The sequence below is a fragment of the Gossypium raimondii genome, chromosome 8, assembly GCF_025698545.1.
Source record: "Gossypium raimondii isolate GPD5lz chromosome 8, ASM2569854v1, whole genome shotgun sequence".
Classification (NCBI taxonomy): domain Eukaryota; kingdom Viridiplantae; phylum Streptophyta; class Magnoliopsida; order Malvales; family Malvaceae; genus Gossypium; species Gossypium raimondii.
The window spans coordinates 56258249-56273268 of record NC_068572.1 but is presented as its reverse complement, the minus strand read 5'-3'; the positions used below and the strand labels follow the sequence as shown (position 1 = coordinate 56273268).

General features: G+C 32.6%; 2 long non-coding RNA genes across 3 annotated transcripts; one reads left to right on the top strand and one right to left on the bottom strand.

The window, feature by feature from the left end:
* Nucleotides 1–11568: 11568 nt before the first annotated feature.
* Nucleotides 11569–13229, top strand: LOC105792341 (uncharacterized). 2 transcript variants are annotated; one of them, XR_001133281.2, is made up of 2 exons: nt 11569–11743; nt 12188–13229. It is a non-coding gene; the product is annotated as an uncharacterized LOC105792341 (long non-coding RNA). The 2 variants fall into 2 exon arrangements; XR_008198436.1 differs by having other exon boundaries at nt 12185–13229.
* On the bottom strand, nt 11982–12762 carry LOC105792340 (uncharacterized). The gene is made up of 2 exons (XR_001133280.2): nt 12623–12762; nt 11982–12530 (listed from the first exon to the last, which is right to left on the bottom strand). It is a non-coding gene; the product is annotated as an uncharacterized LOC105792340 (long non-coding RNA).
* Nucleotides 13230–15020: the final 1791 nt, after the last annotated feature.

Genomic DNA, 15020 nt, shown 5'->3' with positions numbered 1-15020 from the left:
TCAACCATTCAGACAATTCTTGCACTTGCTGTTATGCAGGGCTGGCCGTTACGACAGGTTGATATTAATAATGCTTTTCTTAATTGTGAATTGACTGAAGAAATATATATGGAGCAACCTCCTGGATTTGAGGTATCAAACGGTACTGGACAGAAGCTTGTATGCAAACTGAATAAGGCTCTCTATGGCCTTCGCCAGGCTCCTCGTGCTTGGTTTCAGACACTTAAGCATTATCTGGTCTCTCAACTTGGTTTTCGAGTGTCCAAAGCTGACTCATCATTGTTCATTCGAGATTTAGCAGGAACGTGTCTGCTGCTCATGGTGTATGTAGATGATATAGTGCTCACTGGGAGCTCTGACTGTGACATAGGTGAGGTAGTCTGTCAGCTTCACAATAAGTTTGCTCTAAAAGATATGGGTGATCTTAACTTCTTCTTAGGGGTTGATGTACAAAGGACAACTCAGGGGCTGCTACTTAGCCAAAAAAAGTATATCATGGAGTTACTACACAAAGCTGTTATGGCTGAGGCTGCGACTACTCCTACACCCATGGTGAATACACCTAAGTTGACTGCTTCAGACAACAGTCCGTTATTCTCTAATGTTCATCTGTATCGCAGTGTTATAGGAATGCTTCAATATGTGTGTGTTACACGACTTGATCTTTCGTTTTGTGTCAATAAGCTCAGTCAGTTCATGAACTCACCAAGTGATAATCATTGGCGAGCTGTTAAATGTGTGCTGAGGTATTTAGCTGGTACGTTAGATCATGGATTGTATTTTTCAAAGGGCCAACCAGATCTGGTGTGCTACTCAGATGCAGATTGGGCTTCCTCTATTGATGATCGTCGCTCTACATCTGGTTATGTTGTGTACATAGGACCAAACCCGATTGCTTGGTGCTCGAAAAAGCAGTCAGTAGTATCAAGATCCTCTCTTTGAAGCGAGTATCATGATCTAGCCAACTGCGTGTCTGAGTTGTTGTGGATCAAACAGTTGCTAGATGAAGTTGGGGTAGCAGTAGCAAAAACACCAGACATTTGGTGTGATAATTCTTCTGCAGTGTCAGTAGCAGAGAACCCTACACATCATGCTAGAATGAAGCATGTCGATATTGATCATCATTTTGTGCGTGAGAAGATCCTTGCTGGTGTACTTCAAGTTAATTTTGTATCATCTGATCAGCAGATTGCTGATGTCCTCACAAAGCCTGTCACACCAAAGAACTTTACATGGTTTCGACATGCTCTACGTGTTGTCTCATTTAATGAACTTGGTACTCAAAAGTTGATCAAACCAGGGGAATGTTAGAGTAGTTAGTAAAGTTGTTAGTAGTTAAAATTATTGTACGTTCAGTTAACAGTTGAGCTGTTAAGTAGTTGAGCTGTTAGTTATGCATTCATTTGAGTATAAAACTATGAGAAGTCTGTACTTAAAGATATGAGTTTTATAATGAAGAAATTCTAAGTCTTTGTTTTTAAGCTGCTTGTTTAGCTTAACACAGACAACAATATGGTAGCAGGAGTGTCACTGATTATAAGAATGATATAGCCTGGTAGCCAAAAGTGGAAAATAAATGAAGATGCATTAAAAAAAGGAACAAACAGTTGAAAAATGAGTGTTACTAATTGAAGAACCATTTTGACAAAACTTAATCTATTAAACAAACATGAGACAATCTTAAAGTCTTTTTATTTTTTATTCTATAAATTAAAAATAAAAATCAATTTAATATTTATTTATAATTATAGTTTTTAAAGATAATGTCTTCTTTGATACTTGTATTTTCATCAAATGTCTAATGTAGTACTTGAATTATCAATCTTTGTGTGTTCTTTTGATAACTAGAATTAAGACGGTTAATGAATGATAAATTATCCAAAGAAAATTTGACATGAAATTTTGTTTTCAAATAATAATTCCACATAGATTATGTAATAATATGTAGAAAATAAAACAAAATCCAAACAATTAATTACATTAAAATTTTTAAAAAAAAGTTAATGAAAAAGAGGGATTCTTTGTATGATGTTTGCTCACCATGCCACTGTGAAACAGAACTGATTCAACATGTTTTTAGATGTATTGAAACATGTTTAATTTGGAAGCAATGTTTCTCTTCGTGGTATGTATAGTGTGGGTGGCTCCAAAGGAGCCTTTTTCTTTTCTTCTTGCTTGAAATAACACTCTAAAACAAGGCAGGTTTGATACTTTATAGACAATGGTTTTTAATTTTGAGTTGTTTGATAGTAGTCCAATAATTGAGACTGTCAAATTCAGAATTGCTTGGCAGTTCAAACCCAAATGCCCTATTACAATCATTTCCATTGATGATATTGTTGTTCAATTGGGTAATATCAATTACGCAACGAATCGAGGAAAAAATGAAAATTCCTAATTTCTATCTTGCATGTCAGTGAATTGTTGGGACCTCGATTGAGGATTCTGAAAGTCTTGGTTAGCTAGAGGGATACTGGCATGGGTTTGGAAGAGGGGGTAACCATAGTACTATGGGAGGATACTGATAATATTGCTGATAAGGGTTATAATGCACCTATTGGTAGCGGTTATACGATGTTTGTTGGTAGGGGTCATACGTTATTAGTTGATGGGGGATTTGGTGTGCATGCAGGCATTCTTGTGCTATGTTTGCTTGGGTTTGAGAAGGTACATCCTTCTGGAAGTTTTGCTGATCATCATTGGGGTTGAGCTCATTGGATGGGGGAACACTAGAATCGGGGTTAGCCATTGTCGTCCACACTTAGGATACCAAAGTTTATCAGTGAGACTAACAAGTAGGAAAAGATAACGGTTGTAACAGTCGTTCACCCTTGGTCGGGACAGAGAGTCACTAAATAGGGTGTCTGGTAAGGTTGATTGATGAAGTAAGTCTAGGTAGAAAGAGGTAGAGGAGGAAGGATAGATGGTTTTAGTGTCTTTTTGATAAGTAATAGCGGACCAAAATCGTATTCAAGTTGTTTGACTCGAGAAAGAAACCAAACAGATTTAGGAAAATTATAAAAAAAAGAAATTTAAGAATTAAGAATAAATATTAAAAATAATAACTAAATAAAGACAAGATAGAATAAAAAGTCGAAGATGGATCGAATAAACTGATGAATATGATAGATAGATGGATAAGTACTATCCAATTGAGTGCTTTGAGGCATAAACCTCTACAAACTCAATTAATGACTTTAATCAACCCTCCAGAAAATAATCATTGGCAAATTGAAATATGAAGAATTAATTCTCCACGACTCTTTAAAAAAAAATCAAGAAGTCTAAAATGACAAGAAAGCAATCTTGCACCAAAAAAACTAACTCCCAAAGTTGAAAACTTTATTAATGAAAGACAATTGTATATCTAATAAAAAATGGAGGGGCCTTTATATAGCCTAGTTATGTATATTCAAATAAAACTCTCAATTATATTTAAAACTCTAATTAATCTAAACAAAACTAGTTTTAAACTAATATTTTTACTAAGAAATATAAAAATCCTAAATAACTTAAAATACTTGTAAAGTATCTAAAATTTAGAATAAATAAATTATAAAATAATAAAACCTAATAAATACAATATTGGGGTTATATATAATAAAAATTAAGCCAAAAAATAAAACTCAATATTATTTAAACTCAAATTAAAAGCCAAAACTCATAAATTTTGTAATAATTTCATTCAGAAATTCTACTCGCGTGGTCTTCACTAAAATAGTCATAACTTGAGCTCTCGAACTCAGAATCAAGTAATTTAAAGTGAGTTTCGAAGATAAAAGAGAGATTTTTGAACACTATGAAGACATATAAACTAAAAATGCCTGGATCCTATCAAAAAAGTCGTTGCAAGTCAACTAATTTTTCAAACTTGAAAATTAGCAACTTTGGTGAATGAAATTTAATAAAATTTACAACATTCGTGGATATATCACTTCCTCTTCTCTTAGATGTTATGGTGCACTTATATATGGGGGACAAGGGAGTCCATGCAACCTAAGCTCACTGACAATAGAATTATACCTTGTTGCAATGGCGATGATGTGATGTCTTAGGATATAACCTCCTAGGACAATTAGGTAACCAATGAGTCTAAATTCCCACGTGCATCCAACGAGGGTGATCTTATGAAGGGTCGTCAGTTTATTGTGGTTCGAGGTTCCCCAAGCTTACCTGGTTAGGGGTTGATGAATTGAGACACAAATGGGAACAAGGACAATTATGGTAATAAAAAGGGATTTGTTATATGTCCTTCTATTTCTTTTCTTTTCTTTTCTTTTCTTTTTTGCAATAAATAATATAATTTTTTATCTAACTCTTTCATTAATTCTCTAATCTTTTAAGAATGGGACCTATGGTCGAATTAAATTATCAATTTCAATATAACTAGTTCAATCACCTCAAAAAAAATCAGAAAAATCAATAAACACACAAAAGTTTTAATATATATTTAACTCTTTTCTTTTTTAGGTTGGGTTATAGTAGTTGCGCCACATTTTGATTTTAGGTTTTAGGATTGTAATTAATGGGTTTGTGTTAATAAATCGGGTAAAAATGTCAAATAACCGGTTTAAATTTATTCAAATCTTAGTATTCGGTTCAATTTTATTACTATAAATTTAATTTCAATTCAGTTACTATTTAAATTTATTTGATTCGGTTCAATCTTGATAAAAAATATTATTATTTAAATAAAATTGAATAATATTTTTGTATAATTTATGATTAATTTTAAATTTTTATAATATCAAAATGAATTTGATAATGTCATTAGTTCGACCTAGTACATTATATTATTAAAGGGACAACATGTGATGTCTCATGGGCCTCTTCATCTATACATAAAATATGCTAACGTGTTTGATTTAATTTTGATTTTGGTTCAATTTCAAATTTGTTATTACTTAAATTTATTTGATTCGGTACCATTATTATCCAAACTAAAATAAACCAAAATGATTCGAATCGAATTAAACTTAATTTTATTGTTTTAATATAAAATAAATATTTTATACATTTAGTGAAAGTATTTTTAAAAATATATTATTATTATTATTATTAAAACAAAACGACCCATTTAAATTCAGATCGATAACCTTTGATGTCGGATTTTATTTCCATTCAATTTTATAAAAAATCAAAATAATAGAAAATAACCACACTTTTTCTTAAATTAATCCTAATCAAATAGTATTAAGACATAAATAATCAAATGTAAATCAAATAGGATATTCGAAAGCCCAAAAACCCATTAATGTAACCAAATGCATTCATTCCTTCTTCCTTTTTGGTATTTACTCTGAATTTTACAATCTTGCTTTCATCATTAGCAAAGAAATACCAAAAGAAAATATATTGCCTTATAACGTTTCACATATACATCCACTATATATAACTAAAATAATGAAAAATAAAAAAGACAAAACCAAATCAAAAGAGAAAAGAAAAATGAGCTATTTTTGTAAGAATGTCATATTCTTCATACTTGTTCAAGCAATAGCTATAACCCTATTAATACATTCATCAAGTTGTGAATTTAATAAAGGCCACCATGATGATATCAATAAACTCTCTCCGTGGCTTATTACATGGCATCTTCATGTCGTTAACGGATTGAGCAACGGCAGGATACTATTAGTTCATTGCAAGTCTAAAGATGACGATTTGGGCATCCATAACCTCACCGCTGACACTGAATTTACTTGGAAATTCAAGCCCAATTTCTTCGGGGGAACGCTTTTCTGGTGCTACATGGCTCACAGCAACTTTCATGCTGCATTTGACGCATTTAGGGAGAACGATGACTTTTTTCAAGAGTGCAACTATGGTGATTGCATTTGGACCGCTAAAGATGATGGGATTTACTTGAGAAATGGAAAGTTTGATAAATTGACATACGGATGGGAACAAGGTAGATTATGGTAATGAAAAGGGATTTGTTATTTGTCCTTCATTTACCTGTCTTGCAATAAAAACACATATTATTTTTGTATAAATTTGTTCGTTAATTAGCTAATCTTTTTAGAGTCAAATATGTGATCGAATTAACCGGATTATTAATTTTTGGTTCAATCACTCAAAAAGTTCAAAAAAATTTGAGAAAAATAAAAAGGGGGAAAAGTTCAGAAAAAAACCAAAAATTTTTAGAAAATTATAAACAAAATAAATTAAAACTTTTATATATATTTAACTTTTATTTATTGTGTTAGGTTGGGTGTATATTTATTTGGTCCATTTTTTTTTATTTCTGGGTTTTATTTTATGTTGGGTTTTATCGGTTTGGGTTGTATTTAATGGGCCCACATTAATAAATCGAGTTCAAAGTCAAACGATAGGTTTAATCGGTTTTTTATTAGTTCAATTGATTTTAGTTTCCATTTCAATGGCAATTTCGAGTGGTTCATCCAATACCACTATCTAAACCGATACATCCATTGATTTCAAGTCCAATCGATTCAATACGATTCCAACAACACTAAATACATCTAGGAGGCCTTGGACCCGTGTTAAAACTGAAAATATTCATTTTGCCCTCTCTTAAAATATAGTAATTAAATTTATATATTTTTTAAATATAAAATTATTGACTTTAGGCTTTCGGATTTTATAATTTTGTCTTAATCTTCTTTACACAAAAGTTTTAACTTTACCTCTTCATACACTCATACAATCATGCTATCTTTGTAAGGAAATAATTATTAACTCAATAAACATACGTGATAGTAGACCTACTCATGAGTCGGGCTACCCGGCACGGCCCGAAGGCCTGCCCGAAATGTGAGAGGGTTTGGGCAAAAATATAGGCCCGAAAAATGGGTTTGGACAAAAAAAATAAGGCCCGTTTAAAAATTGAGACGGGCCTCGGGTAAGACATTCCAAATTCACTAAAGGATAAAAAAAAATCTGCTTTTTTTTAAATGTTATTTTCTTGTTGTTTTCTCCCTATTTTGCTACCATTTTACTATTATGTTGTTATTGTTTGGATATTGTATAATACTTATTTAATTGTTAATTTTGTTATTATTTTAGAGGCATTTGCTTGTTAAGTTGCATCCATCTTAGTGTTATTTAAGTCTACATATTTTTTAATATTTATTTTCAATTTGTTGAGAAATATTTATTTTGATGTTTTTAGTATTTTTGATATATAATAAATATTTGAAAATTATATAAAAAATAATATAAAAATCTAAGGATAACGATTTGGGCATTCATAATCTCACCACCAATGTCGAGTTTAATTGAAAATTCAAGCCAAGTTTTGTGAAGAGAACACTTTTTTGGTGTTACATGGCTTGCGACAATTTTCATGTTGCATTCGATGCATTTAGGGAGCATGAGGACTTTTTTCAGGAGCACAACTATGGTGATTGCATTTGAACTGCTAAAGATGATGGGAGTTACTTGAGAAATAGAAATGTTGATAGATGGACATGTCCTTTTATTACTTGTTTTGTAATAAAAAAAAATTATATTTTATCTTCTCATTAATTGTCTAATATTTTTAGAATTGGATTTGTGATAAACTAATAGATGAAGTATCAAACCTGCCTTGTTTAAGAGTGTTATTTCAATCAATAAGAAAAGACAAAGGCTCCTTTGGAGCCTCCCACACTACGCATACCACGAAGATCAACATTGCTGCCAAATTAAACATGTTTCAATACATCTAAAAACATGTCGAATCAGTTCTCTTTCACAGTGGCATGCATGGTTTAGGTTTAGTTATTTAATTTTGAATTTTTTTGGATTTTATTTAATTTTCTACATAATATTACATTATTTATATGAAATTATTATTTAGAAAACAAAATTTCATCGTTAAATTTTTTAGATGATTTAACGTTCACTAACGTTGTTGATTCTAGTTATCAAAAGAATACACAAATTGGACGTTTTCAAATTAGAATAATCACATTCAACATTTGTTAGAAAACAGGTTTCAAAGATGACATTATCCTTAAAAACTATAATTATAAATAAAAATTAAACTGATTTATATTTCTAATTCATAGAATAAAGATTGTCTCATATTAGTTTAATAGATTAAGTTTTGAAAAAATGGTTCTTGAATTAGTAACACTCATTTTTCAACTCTTTTCTTTTAATGCATCTTCACTCATTTTGCAGGTTTGGCTGCCACTATCATCTTTATAATCAGTGACACTATTGCTACCATGTTGTTGCCTGCGGGTAGACTAGGCTGTTTCGTCTTCTCATTCCTGGGATTCTAGAAGCCTTGGTTAGCTGGAGGGGTACTGGCATGAGTTTTGGGGGGTAATAATGCACCTACTGGTAAGGATTATACGATGTTTGTTGGTAGGGGTCATACGATATTTCCTAATTGGGGGTAATTTTGGTGTACATGAATGCGTTCTTGTGCTGTGTTTGCTTACGTTTGAGAAGGTACTGTTAAGTATGACTCCTATTTCAGTCAAATTTGAGAAATAATCTTCTAATTAAACTCTGTTTATTTATTTCAATCAAACACTGATTAGTTTAGATTATTTTATTATTATTTGACATATGAATTTAGTCAATAAATAGGCTCTTTTACAACCTTAGAAAACACACCCATTAGATATTAGAACTCATAACACATTTAGAGAATTTTGTGTTTACGTTTTGAGGGTTCTTTGTTTTCGGATTTTCAGGGTTTAGTTTTTATCTCCATTTTTTTGTACTCTTCATTTCTTTTGCCATTATAGTAAAATTATATTTGCCCTTGTTTTTTTATCCTCTTTGGAGGAGTTTTTTCACGTTAAATTTGTGTGTCCAATTTCTCAATTTCTTCTGCTATTTTTACTTGTTCCTTGTTGCTTAATCGGGTCGATCCCAACAAGTGGTATCAGAGCTAGTTCAATTTTCATAGATCAGCCCATTCAGATATGGCAGCAACAAGGTTTGAAATTGAGAAGTTCGATGGTGAGACAAATTTCAATCTGTGGCAAGTTCAGATAATGGCAATTCTAGTTCAATCCGGTTTGAAAAAGGTTGTTACCGGGAAAAGCCTGAGAATCTAAATAAAACAGAACGGGAAGAGCTTGATGAAAAGGTTTTGTCTGCAATCCAGTTGTGCCTCGCGAATACGGTATTGCAAGAGGTATTGATGGAGAAAACCTCATCTGCCTTGTGGAAAAGGTTAGAAACCCTTTATGCAACTAAATCTCTGGCTAACCGTTTAGTGTTGAAACAACGTCTATTTATGTTTCACATGAACGAAGGTGAGCTTCTTAGAGATCACATCAGTCAATTCATTACTCTTTTAAATGATTTAAGGAACGGTGAGGTTCATATTGATGATGAAGATAAAGCTATGCTATTATTGTGCTCTTTACCCCCTTCATACAAGTCTTTCAGGGAGACCCTGATTTATGACAGAGACAAACTCTCGTTTGAAGATGTGAAGGGTCATTTGTTGAGTAGAGACAAACTCGACAATGAGCTTCATTTAGATAGCAACGCAGATAGGCAAGCTTCCGTTTTAATAGCATCAAAGAAACGAGACAAAAGGTGTTGCTATTGTAAAAAGTTAGGTCACGTCAAAACAGATGGTTATTGTCGAAGCCATTTTTTGATAAACAAAAATAATTGTCGACTTAAAAAAATAAAAATTGGAGTCGCCACCAATCTTTTTATTTAGGTGTGATAAGATCACTTCATAATTTAATCATTTTAATAAACGTTTAAATTTACTAAAACGATAATTTTTTGTCTACAAAATCCAGAAAATGGGTTCGGGAGTCGGTTATGCACGAGGAAGGATTAACACCCTCGACGCGCCCAAAATTGGTACCTAATTGATTGCTTAATGTCTTAATGTCAAATACCGAAAACTCGAAAAGATTAAAACAGGACCCCTTTTTAAAACTCGTATAAATCAAAATGTATGCTGAGACTTTCTTATTTCGGGAGACAAAATGTCACACCCAACAAGTTAGGATGTGCTATTTCGCGTCCTTGAAAATAAGCTTGTCTTTTTATACACATATATTTTTTTTAAAAATTCGTGTAGTGAGGCTTAAAAAGGATATTCAATTGTTCAAGACAGATGAAAAATCACGGCCCAATACATTATGGCACAATTTCTCAAAATTCCAAACATTGAATATTGTTTTTATTTATTTTTTCTTTGGAAAATCCTTGTCTCGAGAGATCAACATGTCATGTCCAATACATTAGGACACAACGTATCAAATTCTCGAGAGTGAACTTTTTTATTTATGGGTTTTGATTACTTTCGATTTATTTAGATTCAACGAAGAAAATTGGAACCCAATACATTAGGACTCAATTCTATCGAAAATTCTAAATACCGAGCATTGCATTGATTTGAAAGCTTTTGAATAAAATGATTTCGATACTTAAACGATATTAGACGTGACCTTTTAAATGAATAAAATGTGATGGCGTGATAATGGATAACACAAAATAAGAATTCGTAAGCCACAATGTACACTAATAAATGACAAATAATCAAACAATATGAGCAAGCAACACAATACGCGTAATAGCAATCGTCTCACATCATACAACATTCAAAAATTAAATGAATTATTAACCAATTTTAAAGATACACTACATAAATAATAATACTTAGATGAATTTTGAAGCAAATGTTACGAAAATTTAGGTATATAATGATGTACATATATTAATATAGATAAGTAATACATAAAAAACTTGATATAAATTATAACGTATGCATATAATAACATTTATAAAAGGTTAAGGTAAACCAAGCATATAAATAAACAGGGTTTTAAGATATAAATCACACATATATATAAAAATAAGTTTTGACAAATATACACATATTTGAAAGAAAACTTAGAGTAAACCATTATAACAATATGAAATTAATAATAATATATTTAGAATAAAAATACTTTACTATAAATTTACATGTATACAAAATAAAATATTTTATACAAATCTTCAATATATAGAAACATGTGAGGAAAAACTTTTTTTTTTTAAAAGAATACATTTCAAAGTAGAAATCATTAAAATATGTATACATTATATTGGATTTTAAAGAGTAATGCATTATAAATATATGACCATGATGTGAAAACCTATCGTAAAATGAGATTACATATATAAAAAGTAGATTAATATAACAAAACATAATAATTATACTAATGACAGTAGTACAATAACAATAACAGATCAATTGCTAAAATAAATAATTATCATCAGGACTAAATCGTAATTGAAAACAGACCAACAGGAAACAAACAGAAGTAAAAACCAAATAAAGGGTTAAATCGCAATATGCAGATTAAATGGGGGCCAAATCGAGAATATTTCCCCGCCCCAAAACGCTTCGTTTCCTTCTGGACCACAACAGAATCAAAACAAAATGCAAGGGGAAAAAATTAGAAAAATAAAAGAACAAATGGAACCCATTCTGAATACACTGCTAATGCGGAGGAACTAGAGGGACAAATAACCCAACAATAAAAAATGCGCGGGTCCTTCTCTCGGGTCGGGTCACCGCGCGGGTTTCAGCCTTTAACGACGCTATTTCGAAACCATTGCATTGGCATCAAACGACGTCGTTTCTTACATGGTTTATAAACTAAAAAAATAAACCCTAAAATCTCAGCAGCCCTCTCTTTTTTTAAAAGAAAACCTAAAGCAAAGAAATACCCTCCCCATGCGCCGCTTCAACATCGGAGCCCCCAACCATCTGGTTCTAATCGGAACCAACGAGGGATTCGACAGCGGGCTTAACCAGGTATGGGTTCTATCCCTCCTTTTTTATTACTTCATATATGTATACGCCCCGGTGAAGAAAAGATAGGAGAAAATAAAATAGAAACAAGAAAAACAAAACAAACTTTCAGATTTACCTTAAAAGAACTTTGATTTCTTTCTTTTTTTTTTTGTATTTCAATCTGTGTGTGTAAAAAAAATACAATGGCCTCCTCTGATTTTTATAGCCAAAAATGAAAAATTAAAGAAAATACAATCCGTTGTAAACACTAAATTTTGTCCGGCTTTAATTTTCAAAAAAAATACAAAAAATACAAAAATAAAAAAATTACATTTTAACCCCTTAACTTTTTTAAAATTGTGTTTTGACCCTTTAACTTTTCTAAAATTACATTTTAACCTATGAACTTCTCGAAGTTATATTTTGACCCCTAAATTTTCTCGAAATTACACTTGGACCCAGAAGTTTTGTTGCATTTGCAATCTGGTCCCTCTGGCAAACAGGCGCCATTTGCGCACCTGCCCTCCGCGATTTTCGGCCGCCGGCCCAATGCATGGCCTCCCTTCTCCACTGCCACCTGAAGACAACAAGGAAGAAGACAAAATTGAAGGATTTAAATGAAGAAAATGAGAGAAAGAGAGGCGGAGGGGTTTTTGCAGAAAAAAATTGAAAAAAAAAACAGCAGCAAAACATTCAAGAAACAGCAGCCTAAAGCCTCCTCCCGTAACCATCCCCGTCGCCGCACCGCCACCGTGACATCACCACCACCGTCGCGCAACCACCGCCACCGCAACCACCAAAACCACCACTTAAAACCCAACCACAAAGCAACCAAGCAAAAATCAAGAAAAAAACTTCCAAAAATCAGCAGCTAAGGATTTTTTAAAAAAAAGCATTTACCTTGGAATCGTCGGCCACCAAGCGCGGAGAGGAGCCGAGGACGAGTACAGCGGCGGCGCTTTCAACCTTGGGGGTTGCCGAGAGAAGGAGGAGGAAGAAAGAAGAAAAAAAGAAAGAAGAAAAAGAAAAAGAAAGAAATAGAAATAGAAATAGAAATAGAAATAGAAAAAAGAAAAAAAGAGAGAAAAAATAAAAAATAACAGACGGGTCACCCCGACCCGACCCGTGCAAACTGACCCGACCCGAACAGGCCAGCCCAGCAGGCCCAAAGAGCAGCCCCCCAAAAAAAAACAAAGTAGAAAAAAATAGAAGCAAGCCACAGCAGGCCCAATCCAGCGCAGGCCCAGTCCAGCAGCTGGTACCAAGCCCAGCGCAGAAGCAGGCCAGCCCAGCAGGCCCTGTTCGCCCAGCAGCCCAGCAGAAAAAAGAAAAAGAAAAGAGAAGAAAAGAAAAAAAGAAAGAAAAAAGGGGGGCCCAAGTTGTGCGGCCCGTTCAATTAAGCTTGTATTTTCGAGCTTTTCGGTAATTTTCTTTTTCTATTTTTAATTTAATCTGTGTACTTTTATAATATCTCGTATTTTATATTATGGTTTTAATATTTTCTTTATTTCTATTTTAATTTTACAAAACATCATTATATTTATTTATTTTAATTTTAAATAATTTCAATAAATAAGGCAACGAATCGATTTAACATTAAATAGTTTGATTTCATCGCTATGTTGGGTGAATATCACCGGTTTGTGTTAAACACGATACGCCCTTTTAAGAATCGAAAATATTCAAAAAATTTCTTTTTTTTTTAAAATAAGGTTTCTCGTGTTTTAATAGAATCACGATTAAATATTAAGTTGAATCGATTTAACACTAATTCGATGATTTCATCACCATGTAGGGGTGGATATCATTGATTCGTGTCAAAAACGGTACCTTTTTTTTTAAAAAAATAATCGTGTTTCAAAAATTTTCATGTTTTCAAAATTTCTCGTGTTTCAAAAAAAAACTTCATGCTTCAAAAATTTTCGTATTTCCAAAAATTTTCGTGTTTCAAAAAATCTCGTGTTTTCAAAAATTTTCGTGTTTTAGAAATTTTCGTGTTTTTAAAATTCTCGTATTGCAAAAATTTTCGTGTTTTCAAAAATTTTTCGAATTTCAAAATTCTCATTTTTTTAAAAAAAAATCTCGTGCTTCGATCAGATCACAATTAAATGTTAATTTGAACTCGTATTTTTGAAAATTAAGACAACACACGTTTAACGAGATACCAATTTTGGGCGTCGCGAGGGTGCTAATACCTTCCTCGCGCGTAATCGATTCCCGAACCCTAATTTCTTCTGGATTTTGACGTAGACCTAAACTCGACTTTTTTAAAAGAAAATTTATAAAATAATTTTTTTATTAAAAGGAGGATTTATTAGGTGTCCGATCACAACTAGGAAAAAGGATCGGTGGTGACTCCCTTTTTAAATAAAATCGAAACTCCATTTTCAATTTTTCAATAAGTACTTCGACTAGCGCCCGTGCCCAAATTTTTAGGTCGCTACAGCTGGCGACTCCGCTGGGGACATCCTTTGAGAGTCGAGTCTGATGTTAAACGCGTGTTGTCAAAATTTTCAAAATTTCTTGTTCAAATTAATTTTTAATTGTGATTATTGAATTTTTTTTTAAATGTCATGCATCTGCATCCGGTTTTCAAATTAATATTTTTCTAACTCGTTTTATTTTTTTATTTTTTTTCTCAGCTTTAAGTTTTATAGTTTTTTAGTTTGTTTTTTTAGAAATAAAAATTAAAAGGTTTGTGAGTTTCTCCCCACGCACCGTGCACCTGCATTCTTGCATAACATGAGCTCTCTACCCGGGCACCGTTCGTTTAAGTGGAAGTAAATGCTACGCCTTCGTGAGTTAACTCGTCCCTCCGCACAGGCTAGTGAAATACTTCCGGGTTACATATGACTTATGCTTTCGTGAGTTAACTCGTCCCTCTGCATAGGCATAAGTAAATGTAATCCCTCGAATTGAGCTCGTGAACTTGTGATGGGTGATGACTGAGGCTCCATACTAACATTTGTAGGTGATAGGATGGACAATTCGAGTACCTTTCTAGAACCAAAACCACATATAGTGAACCGTAGAGCCATGCTGGATCTCTGTCCATTTGATAGTTACCAAAATAAGTACACGGGAGAAACGCCTATTACCTTTTATTTCTTTTACATTTACGCTTATTTGCAAATGAATTGAGTCCGTTTAATAAATTGGGCCGGATAGATTGTCTGATGGTATGTAGGGTAGGTTTCTTATAAAGCACGTTGGGGCAAAAAAAATGTGGGTCTGTTCCACCAAATTGCATGATTGAATAGCTTAATTTGTTAAATTTTTCATAGTCTTTATTTTTCTT